Source organism: Trichechus manatus, unplaced genomic scaffold, assembly GCF_000243295.1.
Source record: "Trichechus manatus latirostris isolate Lorelei unplaced genomic scaffold, TriManLat1.0 scaffold00030, whole genome shotgun sequence".
In the NCBI taxonomy this organism is placed as follows: Eukaryota; Metazoa; Chordata; class Mammalia; order Sirenia; family Trichechidae; genus Trichechus; species Trichechus manatus.
In genome coordinates this window covers 12358693-12370739 of record NW_004443966.1, presented here as the reverse complement: position 1 = coordinate 12370739, position 12047 = coordinate 12358693, and positions in this window count along the sequence as shown.

Below are 12047 nucleotides of genomic sequence, written 5' to 3'. Positions count from 1 at the left end.
TTGAATTGGCAAAATTTGTGTGATATATTTACAACAACAACAAAAAATAAAAGTAGTTGCCGAGGCTGCTTATGTGCAATCAAAAACCTCATAGGATTTGGTTCCTTGGTTGGAGGTTTAGGGTCATGGTTTCATGGGGCATTCCAGTTAATTGGCCTAATAACATGTTTAGTGCTTCTGTTCTACCTCTTAGTCAGTCACATAGTGCCTGGGGGTCTTAAAAGCTTACAAGCGGCCATCCAAGGCACAACAATTGGTCTCTAGTCACCTGGAGCAACAGAGGAAGAAGGAGAGTCAGGAATAGGAGAAGAAAATGAAATGTGTGGCTAACTGCCTCTATGAACAACTGCCTCCTTTGCCATGAGACCAGAAGAATTAGATGGTGCCCAGCTATCATTAATGAACATTTTGATCAAAGATTCTATAGAAGAATCTCGATCAAAAGGGGGAAAATGCAGAACAGAAGTTCAAATTTTCATGGACTCGTGACTTTCTGGAGCCATGGAGGCTAGATGAACCCCTGAAACTATTGCCCTGAGATAGTCTTTAAACCTTAAACCAAAAATATCACCTGAAGTCTTCTTAAAACCAAATGATAGTTTAGCTTCACTAGTAAAGAATATCTGCCTTGAGCACTGTGCTCTTTTAAGATCTGTCTACATGGGACCAAAACGACAGCAGCAACTCGAAAGATTAGATAGGAACCTTAGGGGGCAGTGAGTTTATGTTAATGGTGGAGGAACACCTCAGAAAAGGAGGGTGAGGATGGCTGCACAACTCAAAGAATGTAATCCATGTCACTAAATCACACATGTAGAAACTGTTGAATTGGTATATGTTCTGCTGTGTATATTCTCAACAACAAAAAAGAAAATAAATTATTTTTAAAAATGTTAATTGAATGCACAATGAATGAATGAATGAATGAAGAGGAGGACTCCAGAGGAGTGGTGTGGGTAGTAATGCACCTCTGTTTGAGAAGGGAGTTTGGGGGGCTCACCGGACCTCAGAGTGGTTGTGACCAGTTAGCACAAGGACATTCAGGGTTGATTGACATCAGCTGGTCTCTCTTTCTCCCCCCACCCCCGCCACAGTGAATGCCCAGCCCAGGCTCCTGCCTCCTGAAACAGCGAGGTCCCCAGACCTCGGCGCAAATGTGCCCACTACTGGGAAGGCTCGGTCTCCCTGCTGTCTAAGAGCAAGCTCCCCTGGCTCTGAGGCAGGCCTGTCTGTGCAGAGAGCCCAAGGCTGGCCCCTCAAGAGATCCTTCCTGACTCCTCGGCCCTGCCATGGCATCAGCAAACACAGGAATCCCAGCCTCCTGCTGCGAGAACACAGTGCCACCCATGGGCACGGGGGTGGGCAGAGCCCAGAGGCCACCCCTCCTTGTAATTCCCACTCACTGCCGGCGTCATTGTCCTGAAGGGCCTGGTCCCAGCATGTGGGGGACCTTGCGGGAGACACAGTAATCTGATGTGGGAACCCAGACCTCACCCCCAAAGAGTTCCTAGGCTATTGGACACACAGATTCATTCTTGTGATTCTCAAGCTTGACAACCTCCCCACTTTGGTAGCATTCGCCCTTCCACGGAAGAGACCCGGGTTTGATTCCCGGCCAACTCACCTCATGCACAGCCACCACTCACCCACCTGTCAGTGGAGGTTTTTGTGTTGCTACGATGCTGCACAGCTTTCAGCTGTTTTCAGAATAAGATGAACTAGGAAGACCTGGTGATCTACTTCCGAAAATCAGCCAATGGGAAGAAACCCTAGGGCTCACAAGGGTTCGGTCCGCAGCTGATGAGGGAGATGGCAGGGGAGCAGGCAGCATTTCCTTCAGTTGTGCGTCGGGGTCTCCGTGAGTGGGGAGGCGACTCCATGGCAGCTAACACCACCAACAGTTTCTCAAAACAAAGTCACAGAAGACAAAAGTGTCTTAACTACTGCTGAATACGTAGAGCAAGGAGAGACAAAGTGGGTCTAAACTTGTGAGAGAAAGGCTCAGAGCTGGCAACTGAGTGAGGTCCTGGGTTAAAAACGTTCTAAATTGCCCAGCAGGGTGATTTAATGCCGCTGCGGGGCTGTAGGGGGCGCTAGAAGAACGTACGCGGCCACGGGCAGCTCGGGAGCAACGAAGCCTTGAGCAAAGACTGGGGAGGATCTGGGAAATTTCAAAACACTCTCCCGCGGGGCATATGGGGCGCCTCACCTGTAAACGTCAAGGGATCGTCATACGTGCCTCGTGGTTTTTAAAAAGATCAAGTACTATCATGTAAGTGAAACAAGACAAGGGAGCTGTTTGCAAAAAGTTTGCCCGGAGCCAGGATAACCTGTTGGCATTAACTCCGCTTTGGAGCCATAAACGTGTTACAGTTCTAAACTAGTTCTTGCAAAGTAGTGGGAAAAGCACCTGGAATCCGAGGACTGGGTTTAAAGCCGGTCTCCACCTCTGCGGAGCTGTGTGGCCTCGGGCAGGTCACTACGCCTCTCTGAGTTTCGGTTTCCCCATCTGTAAAGCGGGGGTAACAACTCACTCCGTTGCCAGGAGGATTAAATGAGATAGACGCTTTGGTGTGCCTGGCGCTGAGCCGGCCCTACGGAGCGACTCGGTGAGGAACACTTAAGCGAGTTCAAAGGAGCTGGCGTCCCAGAGCTGCCACGGAGGCAGAGTGGCGGCAGAGTGGCTGCATCCGGACCTCGCTGGCAGAAGTGGGCCGGCTGAGGAGGGCCCTGCCCAGGGGTGAAGCCTTCAAAACCTGGGTGGCACCTCGCACATGACCTTGGAGTCAAATCCTGGTTGTGCTGACGGAGGGGCCCTGGGCAAGTTTCTTTACTTCTCTGGAGCTCGTTTTAGTCTTCTGTAAAGTGAGGATACTAACGGCTGCATCACAGAGTTTAGCATGGGTGTGACTGGCTCAGAAGTTATTAATATGTTCCCAGTGGCTTCACCTCAAGTCGGCTTTGCTCCTCAGGGCCTCCCATGTCGGGCTTGGGACGGAGAATCTGGGAAGGCAGTGGAGGAGCTGGTAGCTGCTGGGTGCGCTGGCTGAGGGGAGGGAGGAAGAGGAAGCCTTGTGGGAGAGGCAGTGTGGGAGAAAAGAAAGATAGGATGCTTACAGTGAGAAACAGGATTCCTCCTGGTGTTTGTCAAGATGCTCAAGCTAAGGTTTAGACTTTTAAAGGTTATTATTACTTGGGAAATGGTACGGCCATTCTGGCTAACAGTTTGGCAGGTTCCTACGAGGTGAAGCATGCACTTGCCATCTGACGCATGTACCCTAGGGAAATGAAAACTCATGTTCACACAAAAATCTGCGCAGAATGTTTACAGCAGCTTTCTGCATAATTGCCCCAAACTGGAAACTACCCAGGTATCCTTCAACATGAAGGAATGGATAAGCAAACTACAGTACCTCAATCGGTGGAATACTAGCCAGCAATAAAAAGGAGTGAACTACTGATGCATGCAACAATGTGAGTGAATCTCAAATGCTCGCTGCTAAGTGAATGAAGCCAGACTCAAAAGCAGGGTTTCGAACCAGAACACACCCCTGCTGAGAATTTGCATTTCCACCCTAGATAGACTGAATCAGAATCTACATTTTAACAAGATCCCCAGTGATTCTTATGTATAATAATTTTTTTAGAACCACTGCTCTACTTGTGGTTCTCAGAATTAGTTCCTAACCAGCAGCATTAGCATCGCCTGGGAACTTGTTAGAAATGCAAATGCTCAGCAGGGGTTCGAACCAGAACTAAACCGTTTGACGAAAAAGCTGTTGTTATGTGCCATTGAGTCAATTCCAACTCCTAGTGACCTTATAGGACAGAGTAGAACTGCCCCAAAGGGTTTCCTAGGCTGTCATCTTTACGGGACTAGATCACCAGGTCTTTTCTCCTACAGAGCAGCTGGTGGGGTTCGAACCTTCGACCTTTGGGTTAGCAGCAGAGTACTTAACCACTGCGCCACCAGGGCTCCTTCTCAAAAGGTTACACACTGTATAATTACAATTATATGACAGTCTGGAAGAGACAAAACTATAGGGATGAAAAACAGATCCGATGTTGCCATGGCTTAGGGATGAGGGCAGAGTTTGACAACAAAGGGGGCATGAGGGAATTTGGGGGGCTGAGGGAACTGTTCTGTACCCTAACTGCACTGGTCGTGACACAAGTCTGTGCATATGTCCAAACTCACATGTGTCCCGAAGAAGTGAATTCTACGATATGTACATTTTTTAAGTTCTTATTATTTTGGATTGTGGACTGAGCTGCTTTGCCTTGATTCTATAAGATCCAGGGCCACACAGGCCTGGGGTTCCCAGAGGTCACAGGTAGCAGCCCCTGCACAGAGCAAGCACTCAGTTGAGTGGCATTTGTTGTTAGCATCATCTTATCTCCGTGACCCACTGACCCGGAAGAAAAACCTCTGGCCTTGTGTGGGACGTGGGAAGTAAGCGCCATGGAGGAGGGAGAGAGAGAAATGCTGCCAGAACTAGACTAGCGCCCAGCAGAGAGCTGGGTGGGATTGTTGGCCCCGGAGATTCCCTCCACCGGTAAACAAACCCATCAAGTCATTCTGACTCACAGCAACCCATGTGCGTCAGAGTAGAACTGTGCTCCACAGGGTTTTCAATGGCTGACTTTTCAAAAGTAGATCACCAGGCCTTTATTCCAAGGTGCTTCTGGGTAGACTCAAACCTCCAACCTATCGGTTAGCAGCCAAACACATTAATCAGTTGCACCACCCAGGGACTCTGAGATGCCCTTTGTCGATTCTGACTCATAACGACCCTGTAGGACAGAACAGAACTGCCACCCCATAGGGCTTCCAAGGAGCGGCTGGTGGATTTGAACTGCTGACCTTTTAGTTAGCAGCCATAGCTCTTAACCACTGCACCACCGGGGCTCCCAGATACCCTTCGCCATAGACAAATCATGAAGCTAAAATGGCTGAACGGGCTGGAGGGACCCTGAGAGGAGGCCCTGCCGCTACTGTTCCCTTTCTCAGGCCCAGAGAGGGGAAGGGACAAACCCACAGTCTCACAGCAAATTAGAGGCAGAGCTAGGCTGCTTCCTGGAGGGGGTGGCCTTCTGGAATTCAAAGAGCCTTCCCCTTGAGCTCCGGGGAGGTGGGAGCTTCCAACAACGAATCCTTGCTGGTGCTCAGGCTTGAGACGCCCTGTGCTCTGAGTGAGTTACCTGACATTGAGAGACAGAGAAGAGCGGAAGGCCTGGAACGACTGGCCCCAGGGGAGGAAAAAACTAGAAAGCTTTAGGAGAGATAGTCAGAAGACTGGGGAGCTAACTCCATCGCAATTGGCTTTGCCAGGCCAGAGGCCCCGTCTCCCTTAATAGCTACTAGAGGTCTTTGGGCAAATTCCTGGTGGTTCCAGCTTCAGAATATATCCAGACCTTATCCTCTACTGATACCTACTGACATATTTATAAGTGAAATAATACGGAGTCTGGGATTTGCTTCAAGCTACATAATCCAGTTTCAAGGAGGGGTGAGGGGTTTAAATGAAACAAAATTGGCCATGAGCTGTTGTTGAAGTGGGTGATGGGATGTGGGAGTTCCTTGTACTATTCACTCTGCTTTTGTATATGTTTGGAGTTTTCCACAATAAATGTTTATATGTCCGGAATCGGCCACTTCTCTCCAGCTCCACGCTCGCTCACCGCCCGCCCCGTCGGCCCCGAGTCACAATAACTTCCTCACAGACTATTCTCAACATAGCCACCAGAGGGAGTCTTTGACAACACGTGTCCCTCCTCAAATCCCTCACGCACACCCCATCTCGGTCCAGGTACAAGCCACAGTACTTACCACGGCCTTCAAGGCCACCCTTGGTCTCTCCGTCTCATCCTTGCTGCCTCTCTGGCTCCTTTCCAGCCACACAGCTGCCTGTTCTGCCTCCCAAGACTGATCATCCCACAGTCTTCATTCTCCTCATGGTGGAGGGATGGGGGAGGAGGCACCTCAGACCTCATCCACCCCTCACTCGTGGCACATCAGACATTGCGGTATTGCGTGAGACATTCTTATACTAAATATATGTATGTGTGTGTGTATATCTATATTTATTGTTTATCTGAAGTTCAAATTCAGCTGGGAACCCTGTATTATACCTGGCACAGGCCCTAACAGACCATGAGTTCCTACCGAAAGGACCATGTAGTCACCTTAATGTCCCCAGTGCCCAGCACACAAAGGTGCCCCCTCCTAGCAGACAGTTGCAAAAAAGCGCCCCCTGGGCTGATGCGGCCCCTTGCCCGGTTGCAAGGGTTTCAGGCCCACGTGCTTCGGTGCTAAGGTGCCATTTTGTAGTGCACAACCTGCCCAACCATTCATGGCAGCCCTGCGGAGACCAGAGAAGCAGCTGCTTCCTCAGTGCCTGAATGAAAGGGTGCGAGCCAGCCCTCCCAGTTTCCCGCTCCTCCCCAACAGTGGGCAGGGACTGGGAGGGAAACCCTGCCCAGGCCTCAGCTGGCAGCCCCTTCCAGGTGCCTGCAGACTCAGGCCTGACCTGGGATGGGCGTGACCACGTGGTGCCCGTGGGGGTGGGTGGAGGGGCCCCGTGCCAGGCATCAGCTGCCCCTATGGCCTGAGGGTGCCCGCTCGAACCATTCCAAGTAAACATTTGACCAGCCTGGCCCCAGCCCTCGTCCTGCGCCAACACTTGGCCTTTGTTCCTTGACAGGCCCCCCTGTGTCCCGTCCTTTGTGGTTGACATTTCAGCCAGGCCCTGGAGGGGCCGGGGTGACACTGTGCCCCGTCCCTATTCTGAAGGCAGCCCCGAGGGAGGTGGTCCTGGCGGCGGCAGGCACTCAGTGGGAGAGTCTCAGCAGACCGACCGTCGCCAGGCTGGGCCAGCCACACCCCTGACCACCCCGCGTGGGCAACGGCGCTGGGAGCCCACGGGTCAGACAGCGGAGCCATGGGGCCGCCAGCTGACTTGGCTGCTTTGTTCCCAGCCTCGAGTGCTCTGAGCAGGCGGCTGAGGACTGTGGCTCCTTTTTGCTGCTAAACGACAGATAAGGACGGCGACAGGGCCTGATAAAGCATCTGTCAGAGGCTGCCTCCAGACAGGCCTCTCTGTTCCCATCGAATTCAAGGGCCCCTACCGCCCTGGCCTGTGTGCTGAGGTTAGCCCCTCCCTGGGGTCTTGGCCCTTCCCTCCCCAAGGCTGAGGAACAAGCTGGCAGGCCCCTGCCTGCCCCCCGGGTACCTCCTAATATCTTCAGTCTGGCCCTCAAAAGTTCCTGTAAGGCCTCTGGGCCCAAGAGGGGGTACACGGATCCTCCAGATTTTCTCCGTCAACAGAATGTAAAGGAATGTGTCTCTCTCAATGGAATTCCGCTCTGGGGCTCCTAGGGAGTTGGTGGGGGCAGGGGAGTAGGATTTAGGGGGCCTGGAACCCCTTCCTGGAGCCCCTCAAATGACATCGCAGGTCACCTTCTATACGTCTTCCTCTTTCGTGTCACAGAGCCTACTCTATGCCAGGCTCTGATAGGTGCAGGGGACACAGGGATAATATGACCTGGTCCATGACCCATGGAGCTTTGAGGGGGGGGGTGGCTGGAAGAGGCCTCCCCACCCACCCACCTAGGCCAGGCCTCCCCTCTCAGGCCCACAGAGTGGCCTGGCCCGGAGCACTAAGTGTGTGAGAGGCTACCCAGCCAGCCTTGGGGGTATGTGGGGAGTCCTAGGGTGGGGCTCAGGGCCAAAGGGCTGAGACCTGAGGTGCCCATAAGCAAGAGTCTCCAGTCTGATGAAGGAGGCATAGGCCCTGCCCTGGGAAAGATCCAGTCCAACAGGGAGTCCGAAGACGCCTCTGCAAAGACCCAGAGAGAGTAGCTATTTCTGAAGCCAGGCCACACAGTGACCTGAACATGGCTTACAGGGTCAGGCACAGCTGTGGGCACTGCCAGGGAAGATGCCCCTAATGGCAGTGCCCCTGCTCCCCAGACTGCCTGGGGACACTGGGCTCCCTGTTCACCTGCAGAGAGAGTCTGGGGCCAGGGGTTGGGTGACCTGTCTTGTGGCCTTACACATGGCAGATGGAGCTGGGGCGAGAAGAGGGCACTTTCCTGGAGGAAGCTCCGCTCTGCCTCTCTCCCCTGCGATCTCTGGGGCCTCCTGGGGAGAAGCCCCAGGGGAGACTCCCAGGTCAGAGGCCAGTGTGCCTGGAGGGAGAAGGACTGGGCTGCCCATTCCCTGAGGAGGAAGACTGTCTCTCCCGGCTCAAGGCCCTCTGGAGGGTGGAGAGTGGGGACTCAGGTTTCCTGCGCCTGTGGACACGGGAGGTGTCATTCTCCCACAAGGGGACCCCACACACTCTCACCCAGCCTAAGGGTCAGGGCTTCAAGAGAGGGCCCAGCTCTCCCCGCGGCCTCCTGAACACTGCAAGCCCCAACATGGTTACCTCCCTCTAAAATCTCCTAAACACCAGGCTCGCCCAAATCCCCCAAGCCACACACACACACACACACACACACACACACACACACACCCCAGAATTAACCCTTCCTTCCCTCCTGGTACTCCCTCACCTTGGAGCCTGCATCCCTGCCACAGCGGTTCTTCCACATCCATTCATTTGTTCATTCCTCAAGCATCTATTGGGCACCTATGAGCCAGACACCAGGTCTGCCCTCAGGGATCTTACAAACTTGTGGGGAAAGGCGGACTATAATCAAAGGATCGCACAAATGCTCAGTCAACTACACGTGGGCGGTAAGGGTGATGGAGAAACAGAAGGGGCTGAGAGAGAATCCTGAGATGGGGAGGTGAGGTCAGTCAGGGAGGCCTTCCTGAGGAGGTGGCCCTGAAGCTGACACCTGAAGGCAGGTGAAGAGCGAGGGGAAGGTTAAGTTAATTCCTGTACCAGGTTCTTAGCTGCCCCGGGCTCCTTCATATTCACCTCTAGAGTCTCTTCCTCAGGCCTCCGGCATCTACATCTAGCACCGTGCAGTGCAGATTGAAACCAAGATCAGGCAGGTGGAAAACAGGGGCAGTCTGTGATAGTTCAATGCAAGGGGCAAGAGAAGAGGTGTCGTAAAGGGGAGGCCCACCCTAGGTTGTGACCCAAGACCAGAGGGGCTCATGTAATGGGGTTTACCTGTACAGTACCTGGCAGAGAAGCTCATCCCCACGCCCAAGTTAATCATAAAAGTACCCCCATTAGTACAATAGATGTCCTCCATCTTCCAAGCAGGAGGGGAACACAGACACCGCAGGCTTTGCTCAGGACCCGCTTTGCCCCACGGGCATGAGGGGGAGCACCTGGTTGGTGCTCAGGCAGCCCAGGCCTTCAGCCTCTCGCTCTCCTTGCTCTCCTGGCCTTGCCTGGCTCTGCCGCAGACTTCCTGTGTGGCGTTGGGGAAGTCACTACCCCTCTCTTGCCTTGGGATAGTGACTGTCCAGCAGGGTGGAAACGTGCAGTTGGTACAATCGTCTCTGGCCATTGACCCTGCTGCCTCACTGCTGGGTGAGCCAGGGAATCTAGCCCATGTGCAAAGGGAGGGAGTTTCCCTCAATGCCATCTCCACAGGCCCCGGACTGGGAGAGCTAAGGACTCCACACTCTCTGGGCCTCTACCACACACCAGGCCTGGGCACCTGAACGCCACAGCCATCACATTAAAGGATGACAAAGATGATAATTTTCTCATCACGAAGCACAGCAAAAGAAAAAAAAAAACCAAAAAGCAAAAATGAATAAATATTGAGGCCCAGCCTCATTTTACATGCCTCAATTCCCACAGCACAGAATCACTTGGCCCGAGCTGATGCTGGGTGGATAGCTGTCGATGCGGAGACAGGCTGGACAAATGGCCTGCTGCAGGGCACCCCCCCCCCCGCCCCCGACCCCAGAGAGTGGCACGGGGGAGGCAGGGGATGTTCACCAGGCCCTGTTTCCAGGGAGGCACACCCGCCTTCTCGAGCTCATCTACTCCTCGCCAGCTCTCTAAGCAGCTGGGGTTTTGTCTTCCTTTTTGCCTTTTCCTTCAAATGTCACATACATGTAGCATAAAGTGCACGCATCACAAGTGTTCAGCTCGATGAATTTTTACACATGCAGAAACCCACGTGACGCCAACCGGATCAAAATTCAAAACATTTCCAACACTCCAGAAGTCTTCTTCAAGCCCCGTCCCGGTCAGCACCCCTCAAGGATAACCAAGATCCTGACCTGTCATTACAGATTAGCTACACATGTTCTTGAACTTCATTGTTAATGGAATCACAGAGCACCTACTCTTGTGTCTGACTTCTTTACTCAACAAAATGTGTGATTCATCCATGTCGCTGCATCTATCAGTAGATTCGTGTGTGTGCATGTGTGTGTGTGTGTGTGTGTGTGTGTGTGTGTGTGATGTTTAATTGTGTGACTATACCATACCTTATTTAGCCATTCTTCTGTTGATGGATATTTGGGGCCATTATGAATAACAGCTATGAACGCCCAGGGTTAGGGCTCCTTTGGACGTGTGGGCTTATTTCTCTTGGGTGTATATCTAAAAGTTAACTTCTGGGTCAGAGGGTGGCATATGGTTAGCTTTTATAGATACGGAGGCAGTAGGCATGTTCAGCCCCATTTTACAGATATGGAAACAGAGGCGCAGAGAGTTTAAGTAGCTCATCCAAGCTCACGCAGCTGCTAAGTAGTAAAGACGAGTCTGGAATCCAGGGATTTCTGCCTCCCAACTCTTTTCGGGAGGGGCGGCTTCCCTGTCAATCTTCTTAATCCTGCTTTTTAGAACAGGTAAAGGGTGGAAGGAGCCAGAAAAGAGAGGAAGCAAAGGGCGACTGGGACAGCCTACTGGGTAATTGGCTCCCCGGGGTACTGGGACTGGCTCCCCTGGTAACTGAGCCCAGGCCGCCCTGGGAAGGCACAGCTGTACCCCATGGCAGGGGCTGACAGAGACTGACACAGAATACGTGGACAACTCTGTCACCATGAAGACCACGGCAGAGTTTGGACCCCTCCACACTCCAGCTTCATTTCCTGTCTCCCGTCACTTGATCCGGCCACACCGCTTTTCTTTCTCTTCCCCAACCTGCCAAGCCTGCTCCTGCCTCGTGGCATTTGCACCTGGCTCCCTCGGTCTGAACTGCCTCCCCAGGCCCACCTATCCACACGGCACGTCCCCCACCTGGCTGTGTCCTCTGTTCAATTTTCCAATCAAAAACAGCACCGCTACCGCGCTGTCCCCTCGCCGTGCTGAAGTTTTCTTCATGCCACTTACCACCCCGGATCTTATGTGTTGTGCGTATTAGTTTACCGCCTGTCCCCCACCCCAGAATGTGGGCTCCAGAGGGTGAGGCCTCACCTCTCTGCTTTGCGGCTCCATCCCCAATGTGCAGGATGGGGGCTGGCACCCAGTAAGCCCTCCAGAAATATTTGTTTAACGAGTGAATGAATCCATGAAAAGCAGCTCCTTGGAGCAGATGATGGCCAAAGTCACAGGTCAGGAAGCGGCTGTTGGTGCCATGCCTGCTGCTGACATTCAAGTTCGGAGCCAAAACTTCAACCAGAGCCTTGGCCAAGAGCCCTGGGGCAGGGCGAGGCAGTGCCAAGGGCCCTGGGGCAGGGTGAGCAGTGCTGGGCTGATTTTTGGTGGCCTCCAGGCGCTGCCACAGCTCAGTCCCCAAAACCGGCTCTCACAGGCACCAGACAGACAAGGGCACCAGTGTGCATTTGGGCCCCCACTGAGCTGGCCCGTCAGGATGGGGGGAATTGGGGATTTCTGGGTGAGGAGGGAGGTCCCTAGGTGGTGCAAATGGTTTGCGCTTGACCTCTAACCTAAAAGATGGTGGTTCAAATCTACCCAGTGGCACCATGGAGGAAAGTCCTGGTAATCTGCTTCCACAAAAATTACAGACAAGAAAACCCTCTGCAGCAGTTCTACTCTGTAACACATGAGGTCACCATGGGTTGGAACTGACTCGATGGCAACAGGGTTTTTTGTTTTGTTTTGGGTGAGGAGGGAGAGCCAGATGGGCATAGTCCCCAAGGACTGAAATCCTCCCTCAGATGT